The sequence below is a fragment of the Salmo trutta genome, chromosome 14 (genome assembly GCF_901001165.1).
Source record: "Salmo trutta chromosome 14, fSalTru1.1, whole genome shotgun sequence".
Lineage (NCBI taxonomy): Eukaryota > Metazoa > Chordata > Actinopteri > Salmoniformes > Salmonidae > Salmo > Salmo trutta.
Genome location: NC_042970.1, coordinates 6,615,161 through 6,632,771, shown reverse-complemented (window position 1 = coordinate 6,632,771; position 17,611 = coordinate 6,615,161). Strand labels below are relative to the sequence as shown.

The 17,611-nt window shown below is 40.9% G+C and overlaps 1 protein-coding gene and 1 long non-coding RNA gene across 2 annotated transcripts in view; one reads left to right on the top strand and one right to left on the bottom strand.

Annotated features, from left to right (window-relative positions):
* Positions 1 to 11,271: 11,271 nt before the first annotated feature.
* LOC115207287 (uncharacterized) lies at positions 11,272 to 11,687 on the bottom strand. Its single transcript, XR_003880978.1, has 2 exons — positions 11,565 to 11,687; positions 11,272 to 11,303 (listed from the first exon to the last, which is right to left on the bottom strand). It is a non-coding gene; the product is annotated as an uncharacterized LOC115207287 (long non-coding RNA).
* A 399-nt stretch (positions 11,688 to 12,086) lies between these two features.
* The window catches only part of LOC115207286 (sodium- and chloride-dependent taurine transporter), a 48,592-nt gene continuing 43,067 nt past the window's right edge, over positions 12,087 to 17,611 (top strand). Inside the window, exon 1 of the mRNA XM_029774269.1 lies at positions 12,087 to 12,295. The gene's annotated coding sequence lies outside the window, so the exon portion shown is untranslated. The remainder of the gene's footprint in view (positions 12,296 to 17,611) is intronic.

Here is a 17,611-nt window from a genome sequence, read left to right as displayed (position 1 = left end):
ACAAATCTTGTCCTCCTTTAGCTATCGACCAAAGGGGATTGTAGTCTTACGTAACCATATAAACAGATATAAATGGATGCAAGTGATCAGTCTGGACCTTAGGAACTCCACATAGACAAAGTAATGTGAGCTTATCCTTAATGGATATCATTCTTCAAGGCCCAATCTATGTCGTTTTACTGACATTTCTTTGGTTAAAACTAAATCATTTTGATCTCATGGACGGTCAGACCTTTCATCCGTAGCTCCATCTATGAATTTTAGTGGTTAAATGTTTTCTGCCACATCCTGAACTTTATAACAAACTAAGTGGTGTGGCTACCATTTTGTTGCTTTTCAAATGAAGGATTGGGACTTTTAATGCTTATTTTCGCCATCTCCACCTTTCAAACAGTCAGCAACCCATCGGCCTTAGAACTCAACATGGCAATCTAGACTCCCAATGTGCTCATGTAGTGTTGTAATACTGCAATACCCCAGCATAGAGCCTAGAGCCATATGTCTATATGGATTACCAGGACGTGTACTCAAAGCATGCACGGACCAACTGTCAAGTGTCTTCACTGACATTTTCAAACTCTCCCTGACCGAGTCTGTAATACCTACATGTTTCAAGCAGACCACTATAGTCCCTGTGCCCAAGGAAGCGAAGGTAACCTGCCTAAATGATTACCGCCCCGTGGCATTCACATCGGTAGCCATGAAGTGCTTTGAAAGGCTGGTCATGGCTCAAATCAACAGCATCCTCCCGGACACCCTAGATCCACTCCAATTCGCATACCGCCCCAACAGATCCACAGATGACGCAATCTCAATCACACTCCACACTGCCCTTTCCCACCTGGACTAAAGGAACACCTATGTGAGAATGCTGTTCATTGACTACAGCTCAGCGTTCAAATCCATAGTGCCCACAAAGCTTATCGCTAAGCTAAGGACCCTGGGACTAAACACCTCCCTCTGCAACTGGATCCTTGACATCCTGACGGGCCTACCCCAGGAGGTAAGAGTAGGCAACAACACATCTGCCACCTCAGGGGTGTGTACTTAGTCCCCTCCTGTATTCCCTGTACACTAACGGCTGTGTGGCCAAACACGACTCCAACACCATCATTAAGTTTGCTGACGACACAACAGTGGTAGGCTTGATCACCAATGAGGCGGCCTATAGGGAGGAGGTCAGAGAACAGGCAGTGTGGGTCCTGGACAACAACCTCTCCCTCAATGTGAGCAAGACAAAGGAGCTGATCGTGGACTACAGGAAAAGGCAGGCCGAACAGGCCCCCATTCTCATCGACGGGGCTGTAGTGGAGCCGGTCAAGAGTTTCAAGTTCCTTGGTGAACACATCACCAACAAACTATCATGGTTCAAACATACCAAGACAGTCGTGAAGAGGGCACGACAAAACCTTTTCCCCCTCAGGAGACTGAAAAGATTTGGCATGGGTCCCCAGATCCTCAAAAGGCTCTACAGCTGCACCATTGAGAGCATCCTGATCGGTTGCATCACCGCCTGGTATGGCAACTGCTCGGCATCGGACCGTAAGGCGCTACAGAGGGTAATGCGAACGGCCCAGTACATCACTGGGGCCAAGCTTCCTGTCATCCAGGACCTATACAATAAGCGGTGTCAGAGGAAAGCCCATAAAATTGCCAGAGACTCCAGTCACCCAATTTATAGACTATTTTCTCTGCTACCGCACGGTAAGCGGTACCGGAGAGCCAAGTCTAGGACCAAAAGGCTCCTCAACAGCTTCTACCCCCACGCCAGAAGACTGCTGAACAATTAATAAAATCTCCACCGGACAATTTACACTTTACGGTAAAGTCTACACTTGTTGTATTCAGCATTTTACGGTAAAGTCTACACTTGTATTCAGCATTTTACGGTAAAGTCTGCACTTGTTGTATTCAGCATTTTACGGTAAAGTCTACACTTGTTGTATTCGCCGCCTGTGACAAGTAAAGTTTGATTTGATGTACCCCGGCCTGTCCGATTTTCATTTCTACTTTCGAAAGCAAACAACCTCTAACTTCTCACATGATTTCATCAGGTACTTTGTCTCTCAGACAATACTGTGTGGATGTAGTGACGTAACTGACCAGGTTGTCTCTCTCAGACAGTACTATGTAGTGACATAACTGACCAGGTTGTCTCTCTCAGACAGTACTATGTAGTGACATAACTGACCAGGTTGTCTCCCTCAGACAGCACTATGTAGTGACATAACTGACCAGGTTGTCTCTCTCAGACAGTACTGTGTAGTGACATAACTGACCAGGTTGTCTCTCTCAGACAGTACTATGTAGTGACATAACTGACCAGGTTGTCTCCCTCAGACAGCACTATGTAGTGACATAACTGACCAGGTTGTCTCTCTCAGACAGTACTGTGTAGTGACATAACTGACCAGGTTGTCTCTCAGACAGTACTATGTAGTGACATAACTGACCAGGTTGTCTCCCTCAGACAGCACTATGTAGTGACATAACTGACCAGGTTGTCTCTCTCAGACAGTACTATGTAGTGACATAACTGACCAGGTTGTCTCCCTCAGACAGCACTATGTAGTGACATAACTGACCAGGTTGTCTCTCTCAGACAGTACTATGTAGTGACATAACTGACCAGGTTGTCTCTCTCAGACAGCACTATGTAGTGACATAACTGACCACGTTGTCTCTCAGACAGCACTATGTAGTGACATAACTGACCACGTTGTCTCTCAGACAGCACTATGTAGTGACATAACTGACCACGTTGTCTCTCAGACAGCACTATGTAGTGACATAACTGTGAAACTATCAAAAGAGTAAAAAGAAGGAAGTTGTGTTTTGGTCTACAAGAACATAATGTTTCTATTATAAATGGGGGAAACATTTATGAAAAGGGAAACTGATCCCAAATTATTTTATTATGCACTCAAATTTCTCATGGTAATTGCTAAAACATGGTAATTGCTAACTCATAGTAAATGCTTACTCATGGTAATTGCTAAAACATGGTAATTGCTAAAACATGGTAATTGCTAAAACATGGTAATTGCTAACTCATAGTAAATGCTTACTCATGGTAATTGCTAAAACATGGTAATTGCTAAAACATGGTAATTGCTAACTCATGGTAATTGCTAACTCATGGTAATTGCTAACTCATGGTAATTGCTAAAACATGGTAATTGCTAAAACATGGTAATTGCTAAAACATGGTAATTGCTAACTCATGGTAATTGCTAACTCATGGTAATTGCTAACTCATGGTAATTGCTAAAACATGGTAATTGCTAAAACATGGTAATTGCTAACTCATGGTAATTGCTAACTCATGGTAATTGCTAACTCATGGTAATTGCTAACTCATGGTAATTGCTAACAATAATCACTTCTCTATTACTTGTGTTTGTTTGTGTTTTTACTTTTGAACAAATGCTTGACCAATGTGATATGACAAGGCCTCCAGTCAGAAGGATGAGGGATACGTTGTATCTGAAGAGATTCGGAAGGCAAATTGTTCATTGATTCAAATCAGTATTCAAATATCTTTTCCCAAACTCTTCAACAGTGAGCACACCTCTTTTCCATACTGGCAACATCCGACTTGAACATTTGAATGATAAGCAAATAAAAACAAATGATAGACAACTGCATGGGAAAATTCATAAAACGTTCCTCACAACTGAGACACACTTTAAACATAAACTATATCCAACTTTACATTCCCTTTTCATTCTACACTCATCTGTTGGCTGGCTAAGAATCAGTCACTTTAATTTACCAAGCACATTTACACAGAAAAACTCCCTAGAAATCCCAACCCTAAATAAGATCTGGTGAAACCAATTACTTTCAGAAGTCACATAATTAGTTAAATAAAGTCCACCTGTGTGCAATCTAAGTGTCACATGATCTGTCACATGATCTCAGTATATATATACCTGTCTGAAAGGCCCCAAAGTCTGCAACACCACTAAGCAAGGGGCACCACCAAGCAAGCAGCACTATGAAGACCAAGGAGCTCGCCAAACAGTTCAGGGACGAAGTTGTGGAGAAGTACAGATCAGGGTTGGGTTATAAAAAAAATAGCAGAAACGTTGAACATCCCACGGAGCACCATTAAATCCATTATTAAAAAATGGAAAGAATATGGCACCACAACAAACCTGCCAAGAGAGGGCCGCCCACCAACACTCACAGACCAGGCAAGGAGGGCATTAATCAGAGAGGCTACAAAGAGACTAATGATAACCCTGAAGGAGCTGCAAATCTCCATAGCGGAGATTGGAGTATCTGTCTATAGGACCACTTTAAGCCGTACACTCCACAGAGCTGGGCTTTACAGAAAAAAAAATAAGCGAACATGTTTGGTGTTTGCCAAAAGCCATGTGGGAGACTCCCCAAACATATGGAAGAAGGTACTCTGGTCAGATGAGACTAAAATGTATATTTTTGGCCATCAAGGAAAACGCTATGTCCGGTGCAAACCCAACGCCTCTCATCACCCCGAGAACACCAGAATTGAAGGAATGATGGATGGCGATAAATACAGGAAAATTCTTGAGGGAAAACCTGTTTCAGTCTTCCAGAGATTTGAGACTGGGAAGGAGGTTCACCTTCAAGCAGGACAATGACTCTAAGCATACTGCTAAAGCAACACTCGAGTGGTTTAAGGGGAAACATTTAAATGTCTTGGAATGGCCTAGTTAAAGCCCAGACCTCAATCCAATTGAGAATCTGTGGTATGACTTAAAAATTGCTGTACATCAGCGGAACCCATCCAAGTTGAAGGAGCTGGAGCAGTTTTGCCTTGAAGAATGGGCAAAAATCCCAGTAGCTAAATGTGCAAAGCTTATAGGGACATACACCAAGAGACTTGCAGCTGTAATTGTTGCAAAAGGTGTCTCTACAAAGTATTGACCTTGGGGGGTGAATAGTTACGCACGCTCTTATTTCTTGTTTGTTTCACAATAAAATATATTTTGTATCTTCAAAGTGGTAGGCATATTGTGTAAATCAAATGATACAAACCCCCCAAAAATCAATTTAAATTCCAGGTTGTAAGGCAACAAAATAGGAAAAATGCCAAGGGGGGTGAATAATTTCACAAAGCCATTGTAGCTGTGAGCACATGACTACCTGTTGGCCTTTGGTGATTTTTCTACAACATTGTGGAAGTGTCTGCTTACAATGCCTATGTCCTGTGGACTGAAATGAACTAGCAAAGGAACGGGGGCAAATTGTAAAAGAACGGCGGCTTTTTCTAGAGGAGCTAGGTAAAGCTCTCATCACTCCCAAGAACCAGAGGAGAGCTCGGGCCACCTCGATCGACAGCAGCTGCATTTGTCGTCCAAAAAGTTAAGCCGGGCCATCTAGACCCGGCTCCAATCAACCAGCAATGGATCCATTGGATCCAGGTGATGGCAAGAAATGGAAAAAATGCTCCGCCCCCCTCAACAGGACAATAAACCTAGGCACCACTTGTGTAGAATGCATTAGATACATCTGCAGAAAGCACAAACATACATTGTGTTCAACATGTTGAAAGACTGAAGGGATAATTTTGATCAATAGGGTAAAATCACATCTAAGTGTTACTGTTACTGGGAAATATAAAATAAATGCCTACTTGGGGAAATAAAAAATGTTTGTTTGTGAGATAGGAAAAATGTTTAACAAATAGTTCTTAAATATAAAGTTTTTGAAATCAAATGTTCTTGTATTTCTTCTTTCTGAAAGGTCTGACAAGACAAAATATAGTTTGGGATGTTTTTAATTGATTCTTTGACTGTGTTGAGTGTGTTTAAACTCTGCGGGTCAATCTGACCCATACCACAATGGACGTCATTTTTTTTTAGCGAAGCACTAGGGTAAAAAAACAAACAGACATTGAATATCCCTTTGAGCATGTTGAAGTTATTTATTACACTTTGGATGGTGTATCAATACACCCAGTCACTACAAAGATGTCTGTCCTAACTCAGTTGCTGGAGAGGAAGGAAACTGCTAAGGGATTTCACCATGAGGCCAATGGTGACTTTAAAACAGTTACATAGTTTAATGGCTGTGATAGGACATTGTAGTTCCTCCAAAATACTAACCTAAATGACAGAGTGAAAAGAAGTAAGCCTGTAAATAATAAAAATATTCTAAAAACATGCATCCTGTTTGCAACAAGGCACTAAAGTAATACTGCAAAAAATGTAGCAAAGCAATTCACTTTTTGTCCTGAATACAAAGTGTTATGTTTGGGGCAAATCCAATACAACACATTACTGAGTACCACTCTCTATATTTTAAAGCATAATGTTGGCTGCATCATATTATGGGTATGATTGTAATCGTTAAGGACTGGGGAGTTTTTCAGGATAAAAATAAACTGAACGGAGCACAAGCAAAATCCTGGAGGAAAACCTGGTTCAGTCTACTTTCCACCTGACACTGGGAGAGGAATTCACATTTCAGCAGAACAATAACCAAAACCACAAGGCCAAATCTACATTGGAGTTGCTTACCAAGAAGACAGTGAATGTTCCTGAGGGACCAAGTTACAGTTTTGACTTAAATCTATTTGAAAAGCTATGGCAAGACCTGAAAAGGGTTGTCTAGCAATGATCAACAACCAATTTGACAGAGCTTGAAGAATTTAAAAAATAATAATGGGTAAATGTTGCACAATCCAGGTATAGAAAGCTCTTAGAGACATCAATCAAATGTATTTATTTATAAAGACCTTCTTACATCAGCTGATGTCACAAAGTGCTGAACAGAAACCCAGCCTAAAACCCCAAATAGAAAGCAATGCAGGTGTAGAAGCACGGTGGCTTGGAAAAACTCCCTAGAAAGGCCAGAACCTAGGAAGAAACCTAGAGAGGAACCAGGCTATGAGGGGTGGCCAGTCCTCTTCTGGCTGTGCCAGATGGAGATTATAACAGAACATGGCCAAGATGTTGAAATCTTCATAGATGACCAGCAGGGTCAAATAATAATAATCACAGTGGTTGTCGAGGGTGTAACAGGTAAGCATCTCAGGAGTAAATGTCAGTTGGCTTTTCATAGCCGATCATTCAGAGTATCTCTACTGCTCCTGCTGTCTCTAGAGAGTTGAAAACAGCAGGTCTGGGATAGGTAGCACGTCCGGTGAATAGGTCAGGGTTCCATAGCCGCAGGCAGAACAGTTGAAACTGGAGCAGCAGCATAGCCAGGTGGACTGGGGACAGCAAGGAGTCATCAGGCCAGGTAGTCCTGAGGCATGGTCCTAGGGCTCAGGTCCTCCAAGAGAGAGAAAGATAGAAAGATAGAAAGAAAGAAAGAAAGAAAGAAAGAAAGAAAGAAAGAAAGAAAGAAAGAAAGAAAGGAAGAAAGAAAGAGAGAGAGAGAATTAGAGGGAGCATACTTAAATTCACACAGGACACCGGATAAGACAGGAGAAATACTCCAGATATAACAGACTGACCCTAGCCCCCCAACACATAAACTACTGCAGCATAAATACTGTAGGCTGAGACAGGAGGGGTCTCTCCTCCACTTTGAGCCAGTAGACATTGACATGAATATTATGTTAGCTCTCTGTGGACATCCAAGGGCCAGCTGTGCTGCCCTGTTCTGGGACAATTACAATTTTCCTACTTCCTTTTTTTGTGGCACCTGACCACACGACTGAATAGTAGTCAAGGTGCGACAAAACTAGGGCCTGTAGGACCTGCCTTGTTGATAGAGCAGCACTTTATTATGGACAGACTTCTCCCCATCTCAGCTGCTATTGTATCAATGTGTTTTGACCATGACAGTTTACAATCCAGGGTTACTCCAAGCAGTTTAGTTATCTCAAAGTGCTCAATTTCCACATTATTTATCACAAGATTTAGTTGTGGTTTAGGGTTTAGTGAATGTTTTGTCCCAAATACAATGCTTTTAGTTTTAGAAATATTTTGGGCAAACGTATTCCTTGCCATCCACTCTGAAACTAACTGCAACTCTTTAAGTGTTGCTGTCATTTCAGTCACTGTAGTAGCTGATGTGTATAATGTTGAGTCATCCGCATACATAGAGACTCTGGCTTTACTCAAAGTCAGTGGCATGTCTTTAGTAAAAATTGAAAAAAGCAAGGGGCCTAAACAGCTACCCTGGGGAATTCCTGATTCTATCTGGATTATGTTTGAGAGGCTTCCATTAAAGAACACCCTCTGTGTTCTGTTAGACAAGTAACTCTTTATCCACATTATAGCAGGGGGTGTAAAGCCATAACACATACGTTTTTCAAGCAGCAGACTATGATCAAGAATGTCAAAAGCTGAACTGAAGTCTAACAAGACAGCCCCCACAATCATTTTATCATCAATTTCTCTCAGCCAATCATCAGTCATTTGTGTAAGTGCTGTGCTTGTTGAGTGTCCTTCCCTATAAGCGTTCTGAAAGTCTGTTGTCAATTTGTTTACTGTGAAATAGCATTGTATCTGGTCAAACACCATTTTTTCCAGAAGTTCACAAAGAGTTGGTAACAGGCTGATTGGTCAGCTATTTGAGACAGTAAAGGGGACTTTACTATTCTTGGATAGCGGAATGACTTTAGTTTCCCTCCAGGCCTGAGGGCACACACTTTTTAGTAGGCTTAAATTGAAGACATGGCAAATAAATGCGTAGATGGGTGAGAATCAATTTTGAATTCAGGCTGTAACACAGCAAAATGTTGAATAAGTCAAGGGGTGTGAATAGTTTCTGAAGGCACTGTAACCAATAGAGTTTCCTTATCTAACGGCATACAGATAATTCACAATGACCTTAAAATAACTAGCATATCCTGTATAACTCCCCTCCCCCCAACTCACACATTCTGTTACCTCAAATAGCTAGTTGCAGTACATATACAGCGCATTCAGAAATTATTCAGACCCCTTGAATTTTTGCACATTTTGTGACGTTACAGCCTTATTCTAAAATTGATTAAATTGTTTTATTTCCTCATCAATCTACAGACAATACCCCATAATGAAGCCATAACAAGCCCTTAACCAACAGTGCAGTTCAATTAGAGTTAAGAAAATATTTACCAAATAAACTGAAGTTAAAAAATAATAAAAAGCACTGGCCCCAGTGTCACGACTTCCGCCGAAGTCGGCTCCTCTCCTTGTTCGGGCGGCGTCCGGCGGTCGACGTCACCGGCTTTCTAGCCATCGCTGCTCCATTTTTCATGTATCCATTTGTTTTGTCTTGTTCCATGCACACCTGGTTTACATTCCCTAATCACACTGCATGTATTTATTCCTCTGTTCCCCCCCCCATGTCTTTGTGTGAAATAGTTTTTGTCGTGTTTTGTGTTACGCGCCAAGCTGGGTTTTCCCCTGTATTTCCGTGGTATTTCACAAAGGATGTTTATTGTTAAACATTTGCTTATTTTTGTGACTGTTTCGCGCCTTGCACTTTTTACCTTTGGCTGGAGGTTTTGACGCAGTGGCGTCTGTCTGTTTAATTGCCTCTGCCTAAATAAAGTGTGCCCTTGTTCACAACTCTCTGCTCTCTGCTCTCCTGCACCTGACTCCTCCACCAGTAGCGTACACCCTTGACACACATGACAAAGAAAAAATAGTTTTTTAGATTTTATTTTGCAAATGTGTTACAAATAAAAATCAGAAATATCACATTTACATAAGTATTCAGACCCTTTATTCAGTACTTTGTTGAAGCACCTTTAGCAGCGATTACAGCCTCAAGTCTTCTTGGGTATGACGCTACAAGCTTGGCACACCTGTATTTGGGGAGTTTCTCCCATTCTTCTTTGCAGATCCTCTCAAACTCTGTCAGGTTGGATGCACAGCTATTGGCTCTGGCTGGGCCAGTCAAGGACATTCAGAGACTTGTCCCAAAGCCACTCCTGCGTTGTTTTGTCTGCGTGATTATCGTCGTTTTTCTGTTGGAAGGTAAACCTTTGCCCCAGTCTGAGGTCCGGAGCAGGATTTCATTAAGGATCTCTCTGTACTTTCCTCCTTTCATCTTTCCCTCGAGCATGACTAGTCTCCCAGTCACTGCTGCTTAAAAACATCCCCACAGCAAGATGCTGCCACCACCATGCTTCACCGTAGTGATGGTGCCATCCTTCCTCCAGACGTGCCATTCAGGCCAAAGAGTTCAATCTTAGTTTCATCAGACCAGAGAATCTTGTTTCTCATGGTTTGAGAGTCCTTAGGTGCAAACTCCAATCTGGCTGTCATGTGCCTTTTACTGAGGAGTGGCTTCCGTCTGGCCAGTCTACCATAAAGGCCTGATTGGTGAAGTGCTGCAGAGATGGTTGTCCTTCTGGAAGGTTCTCCCATCTCCACAGAGGAACACTGGAGCTCTGTCAGAGTGACCATAGGGTTCTTGGTCACCTCCCTGACCAAGGCCCTTCTCCCCCGATTGCTCAGTTTGGCCGGGCAGCCAGCTCTAGGAAGAGTCTTGGTGGTTCCAAACTTCTTCCATTTAAGAATGATGGAGGCCACTGTGTTCTGGGGACCTTCAATGCTGCAGAAATATTTTGGTACCCTTCCCTAGATCTGTGCCTCGACACAATCCTCTCAGTTTTCTACGTACAATTCTTTCGACCTCGTGACTTGGTTTATGCTCTGACATGCACTGTCAATTGTGGGACCTTTTATAGACAGGTGTGTGCCTTTCCAAATCATGTCCAATCAATTGAATTTACCACAGGTGGAGTCCAATCAAGTTGTAGAAACATCTCAAGGATGATCAATGTAAACAGGATGCACCTGAGCTCAATTTCGAGTCTCATAGTAAAGGGTCTGAATACTTAGGTAAATAAGGTACTTCCGTTTTTTATTTTTAATACATTTGCAAAATGTCTAAAAACCTGTTTTCACTTTGTCATTATGAGGTATTGTGATGTCATTATGGGGTATTGTGATGTCATTATGGGGTATTGTGATGTCATTATGGGGTATTGTGATGTCATTATGGGGTATTGTGTGTAGATTGATTTAATCCATTTTAGAATAAGTCTGTAACGTAACAAAATGTGAAAAAAATACTTTCTGAATGCACTGTATAGTTCTGATACTGTCCTTATCTCACAACAAACATTTAATTCAAAATGACCTTAAAAGAAAAACGTTTCAAAAAATGTAAACATTCTGAGCAGTCTTGTTTTCTATCTATAAGGAGCGTGGAGTGTAGGCCAGGGTAACGCCACACCCTGTGGAACTGTACACGAAGACTGACTCCTATTCTACATTTGCAGAGCGTCTTGTGCATCTACTCACGTTCCTCCTGTACTCTCTTCTTCTACTGACATGTTGGCTGAAGCACACTTCCTGTTTCTGCACAGAATAATAATAATAATAATAATACATTATTACTCTCTATTTGGTTATGAAAATACAGTTGTTCCCTAAGCCTATAATTCACTGTTAAGGACACATACAATATAGCATGATCCTGTGAAATAAATTTAAAAAAAAACATTTTGTTCCAAGATGTTACATGCCATTGTTGGCATTGTATAAATGAATAATAGTATAATAAATTACATAAAAGCAAAGACATACCCGTTTCATTAAGATACATATTGTATGTCTCACCTTCCTGACTATCATTGGGTCTCTGAGTTGTTTCCTCTGTAGGCCCAGTCAAACGTTCATATATGGAAGTCACTCATAACACATTTTGCGTTCTGAATGCATTGCCTGCTGCCTGCTCTAAAACACATTATATCTTGTTCTTGGTAATTGCAAATAGGTTTACAGTAGACTGAACAGGTATGCTTATGTCAACATATTACATATCAATGTGTGCATCATAGCTGACACTGCAGAACGTTCTTATAGGCAAACATGATTGTTTAAAATGCCTCTGCAAAATGCAAAACAAGCACAAATGTAGGCATAAAAAAAAGTTAATTAATTGAATTCTACTTGCAAAGTGACAGCTTTGCTATCGTGTATGCATGGCGTGCAAAGGTTTGACTGTTTCAGTGTGCTTTTCCATTCCAACCCGACCGCTTGGTGTGCGTGCGTGCATGGCATGCGCTCAGAGACAGACGGAAAGAGAAAATGACGTTGCAGCGTGGAGCTAGCGCCTATGATTCGAAGGGGAACCTGCCTCTTTAAGAAGACGCTCTCCTGTTGCACAGGGAGGCTGGCCCGGTGTTTTTCCACTAATACTCACCCATTTTAAGAGACAAAGGTCAGAAAGAAAACCTTATAAATAAAATTTACCGCCGTAATTCTCACTATTCAACACCCGTCCGCCGCACTACACTGAAAGAACCGATACATTCTAAAGGAAATAAAAGGAATTCAAGTCAATACAGGTAGGCTAACGGATCATCATCATAATCATCATCACCAATATATCCCTACCTAGGCTACATCTTTATGAGCTATATGCAAATTATTAGAGTGCATACGCTATTAGATTCATTATAATAATAAATATTTTTCCGTGTGTCACAATATATTGTTTAATCTCAAGTTTTGGCGTGGTATGCCTAAAAAGTAACCTTTGAGCATCAATCATTGATGCACGTTCAAAGACGGTCATATTAAAATTGTTCTCTTACATTATTGATAACAGAACGTTTAGAAACACATTTCCGTTAAGAGTTGAGTCTTGAGTCTTGTTATGTCGACCTCATGCAAATATCCTCGCATGAGCGAGAGAGAAGAAGGAATGAAGCGTAAATTTGTCTCCAAGCTCAATCAAATAATGCTTTAACTTGTTATTTTGTGACAACCTTAGGCTACCGTGAAAAACTTAATAGGTTTACACAATAGTTCACTAGAATGTTATTCCACTGTTAATGTATGGGTTTCATTTGGGCTCTGAATGATTTCCCTCTTTCTGCCACCGCCGATTAATGACTAACTAAAGGACCAGAACAGCGAGAGAAGCAATAACTGAGATGCTTTGAATAATCAGCTTTACACGTTGTGTGCCTCATGTTACATGTCATAGATCAACTCCTGTTTGTACATTCTAGATGTTGTGTGTATACCCTAATTTTGACTATTGTTCCCGCAATCATTTAGATAGATAGATAGTAGACCAGACTCTTTCTGTCAGTACTCAGTAGCTCATAGGCAGCAACACTCCAGCCTGGTCTCATGGACTACGCGTAACATAGTAAATATAAATCCAGAACTCCTCAAATTAGTATGATGTGTTATGTTTGGTATGGTTACATTCGACAGAAGGTTACTTAAGGCAAAATAACGAAAGTAGGGTGGTTAGTCGGGGTGGATGGGTAGGCGTATATCACGAACATCTAGCAACGCAAAGGTCACGTGGTCAAATTTCATCACAGACAACTTTAGCATTTGAGCAAATTATAGCAACTTTGCAACTACTTACTACTTTTTAGCTACTTTGCAACTAATTAGCATGTTAGGTAATCCTTCCCCCAACCCCAACAACTAACACCTTGCCTAGCTAGCGTTAGCCACCTTGCTAATGTTAGCATTAACCACCTAGTCACCTAGCTAACATTAGCCACAACAAATAGGAATTTGTAACATCTCATACGTTTTGCAAATTTGTAACATATCATACGAAATGAATGATGGACATCCATAAATTAATACATACCATACAATACGTATATTTTGTCCTATATTTATATTTATTTAAATCCCATGCACCCATCCCCGCAGGAGGCCTTTTGCCTTTAGGTAGGCCATCATTGTAAATCAGAATTTGTTCTTAAATGACTTGCCTAGTTAAAAAAAAAAGTTTCAATAAAATAAAATAAATATTAATTGGAGTGGGTAGGATTTACGTTTACAATATTACGTCTACCCCTGAGTCCAGGTTGCAGCAGCCAGCCGACACTGAGATGCGTTTAATAGCATGCCAACACTTTGTGTGCCACGACAGTCGCTCAAGTTTCAGACATTTAATTGACATACATTAACTCCATATTATCCCCCTTGTAGTTCATTTTATGTGCGTAATTTCTTGTCATTTATTGTGCTCTCTTCCTGTGTCATCAAGACTATTTCGGTCGTTTAAGATGAATAGCAACTCCGATAGACGAGCTGATCTCTGATCCTGGTAGAAGGCTAGCAGGGGACATCAATAATTGAGGCGGTGTGTGGATGAACTGAACATAAAAAAGGGACAAGTCTTATCATGTTGTCATGGAGGTGTGTGGTCGTGTAGCCTGCCTGCCTGCGTATAGCTGGTAGAATAAATTATCCTTCAATCGATAGTGGGTGTCATTGTGTGATCAAACGATTATGCCATGGCTGGGTTATGGTTGGCATGCTGTTACGGTGTAACAACGCCTGTTACTGTCTGTCTGATGAAGATGTGAAATAAATTATGATTCAAAGACTACCTCAGACAGTCATCGCACCTGGGTTTTGTTTAACAGCTTCGTTGTCTCGCTTTGTAGGCATGCAATCATTTCACTAAAAGAAGAAGGCTACTTTCTATTTCATTTCATACCTTCTTTTCGGGGCATTTCTGGTCTGCCTTTTTCAGTACCTATGCATAGCAACGTGACTGAAGACACACCTCCAGTTTAAATCCATCGGTGCGGAGCCTAACAGCGATTAGTGTAACATTGTGTCCTATGAAAGCCTATTATAAAATTATATTCCTTTTTATGCTACCCGCATCACCTAGTTTGTGCGTAGCTGGGAATGAGAGAAAATAGCTGTAGGTTCACTATTCCCAGCATAGTATGGATAGACTACAGGTAAAACACTAGCCTACACTAAGGTTCTGTAAGGTTTCGTTTGCAGGTCTTTTTTTTTAAATCTCTGGGGGAATAGTTGGATACATGTCAGTCTAAGGGTATTTTTCTTTCCGAGGCTATAATTGGAACGGCTGAAGAACAAAGACAATTCATTAGGTTGAAGGAACGCAAGAAGCAGACTAGCCTGTACTGTACTGTACTGTACTGTACTGTACTGTACTGTACTGTACTAAAGGGCTTGTGAAATGCATAGATAGCCCCTTATCTGATGATTGTAAGGAAGTGGAGCGTAACATTGTTGCCAGTTTGTTTTTCTTTACTTTGACTCGGTGCAGAGCAGTAAATGTTATCCTATCACATGGGCAAAAGCAAATAATGCCATCGTTATTTAGTTTACCTTTATACTACTGTATGTCCAGTTTCCTTTTGCAAAAAAAAAAGACCTTTTCTCTTGATGGTCGTTGAGTCTATGGAATTTGTTCACCTATTTAATAAGGGCTTTTTTTTTTACGAGGTGATTGTGGGTATTTCCAAAATAGTTAACAGTGTCAATAAGGTCTAATGAGGTTGAACGATTTCTAGGTTACTGTAATGGTGATTTAGAACTTTGAACTGAGGTCTGTAGGAAAACTTCTGAAATCCATCTAGCCTTCCTTCCTTCCTTCCTTCCTTCCTTCTGTAAGTCCTCGATTACTCTTTTCTTTTCAGGAGCTTAGTAGTCACTGTTGTCAACACACATGGATAGGTGAAAATAGGAGTTCAACTATCAATCTAGCCAAAACAAAGCAATATCCCCACTGAGGGTGTCTTGAAGCTCTGTACAACATTATTTAACTCAGTCAGGTACTTAGTGTAGACATTCTGTTATTTGTTTTACCTTTATTTTAACTAGGCAAGTCAGTTAAGAACAAATTCTTATTTACAATGACAGCCTAGGAACAGTGGGTTAACTGTGTTGTTCAGGGGCAGAACGACAGATTTTTACCTTCTCAGCTCAGGGATTCGATCTTGAAACCTTTTGGTTACTAGTCCAACGCTCTAACCACTAGGCTACCTGTCACCCCCAGGATGTTTTAACATGTTATGCATACAGACACCAGCTGAGTATTATGTGTCTCTCTCTCTGTCTCTCTCTCTGTCTCTCTCTCTGTCTCTCTCTGTCTCTCTCTCTGTCGCTCTCTCTGTCGCTCTCTCTGTTGCTCTTTCTCTCTCTCTCTCTCTCTCTCTCTCTCTCTCTCTCTCTCCTCTCTCTCCCCTTCTCCCTCCCTCCCCCCTCTCTTTGTCTTTCGGAGCATGTGACAAATACAATTGGTTTTGATCTATCACCAGACATCTAGTGGCCTTTTTGGGTACTTCAAATTATCACAGGTGTCTGCAACAATCTCTGGCCCTCTGTGCGGCCTTATCACATGCCAAATACATGAAATAATTAAATGTGATGATTTTGAAATAAAAATAAAAATAGAATGACAAAGCTGTAAAACGTTATCCTAAATATAAACCATCAACTTAGTGAATATCGTTTGGTGTTTAAAATGAGGGTTTCAGCATGAATCATCCTTTCTATATTTATTACACTCTTTTATTTGGCAGTTATGAAAAAAAGTCAATAGTTACAGAGGTAATTGAAAATAATGACATTGGTCGATTAGATGCTTTTTTTTCATGAATAATGTTATTGTCTCTTGAACCATAAACACGTGGATAGTATGGACAAAGATTTAAAACATGTTATACTATATATGAATAATAAAACATTTTTAAAAAGTTATTCAAGTATAAATGACCAAAGTTTCGATAGATTACCATAGAGTTTCTGTTACTTACCAAAATTACTAAAGAATTATTTGGTAAACTTTGGTAATTTACCGGTAGCTTTGCAACCCTAGGCATGCTCAGAGGAGCTAACACAAGTCTTCAGGTCTTAGACAAGGCCTCTCAGTAACATTGCATTTTGATGCATTATTTTCGATTGAGTTTGTCTGGCACAATAGAACCAATCACAAAACTGCCCAATTCCAACGTCTCTGGCACTCCAGGCAGGCTAAAGCCAACGCTGGCATTTTTCAAATACTACTTGAACCCAGGTCTGCTGCAAGGCTGTGTCACCTGACCACAGAAATGTTGCCGTCATGCATTTCAATAGCATGCATTTCAATAGCAAGTCTTCTGTGGTTTATAGTTAAAGAGGAGAGCACGCAGGCAGATCGCAACCCAACTTAACAATAACTCAGGCAGACCACATTCTGTACAGCAGATCAAAGAGAGAATTCACTAAATGGGACAAACACCAACACGAGACTGCTTTGCAAAATTCTGCAAAAATATCCTCTGTGTACAATGTTAAACACCAAATAATTCATGCAGAGCAGAATTAGGCCGATACCCGCTAATTATCAAAATCCAGAAAAGAGCTGTTAAATTCTACAACCATCTAAAGGGAATCGATTCCTAAACCTTCCATAACAAAGCCATTACCCACAGAGAGATAAACCCGGAGAAGAGTCCCCTAAGCAAGCTGGTCCTGGGGCTCTGTTCACAAACACAAACAGACCCCACAGAGCCCCAGGACAGCAACACAATTAGACCCAATCAAATCATACATTGAAAGAATTAACAAAAAAACAGAGATAACTAGAATGCTATTTGTTCCTAAACAGAGAGCACACAGTGGCGGAATACCTGACCACTGTGACGGACCCAAACTTAAGGAGAGCTTTGACTATGTACAGACTCAGTGAGCATAGCCTTGCTATTGAGAAAGGCCGCTGTAGGCAGACCTGGTTCTCAAGAGAAGACAGGCTATGGTGCACACACTGCCCACACAACGAGGTGGAAACTGAGCTGCACTTCCTAACCTCCTGCCAAATGTATGACCATATTAGAGACACATATTTCCCTCAGATTACACAGACCCACAAAGAATTC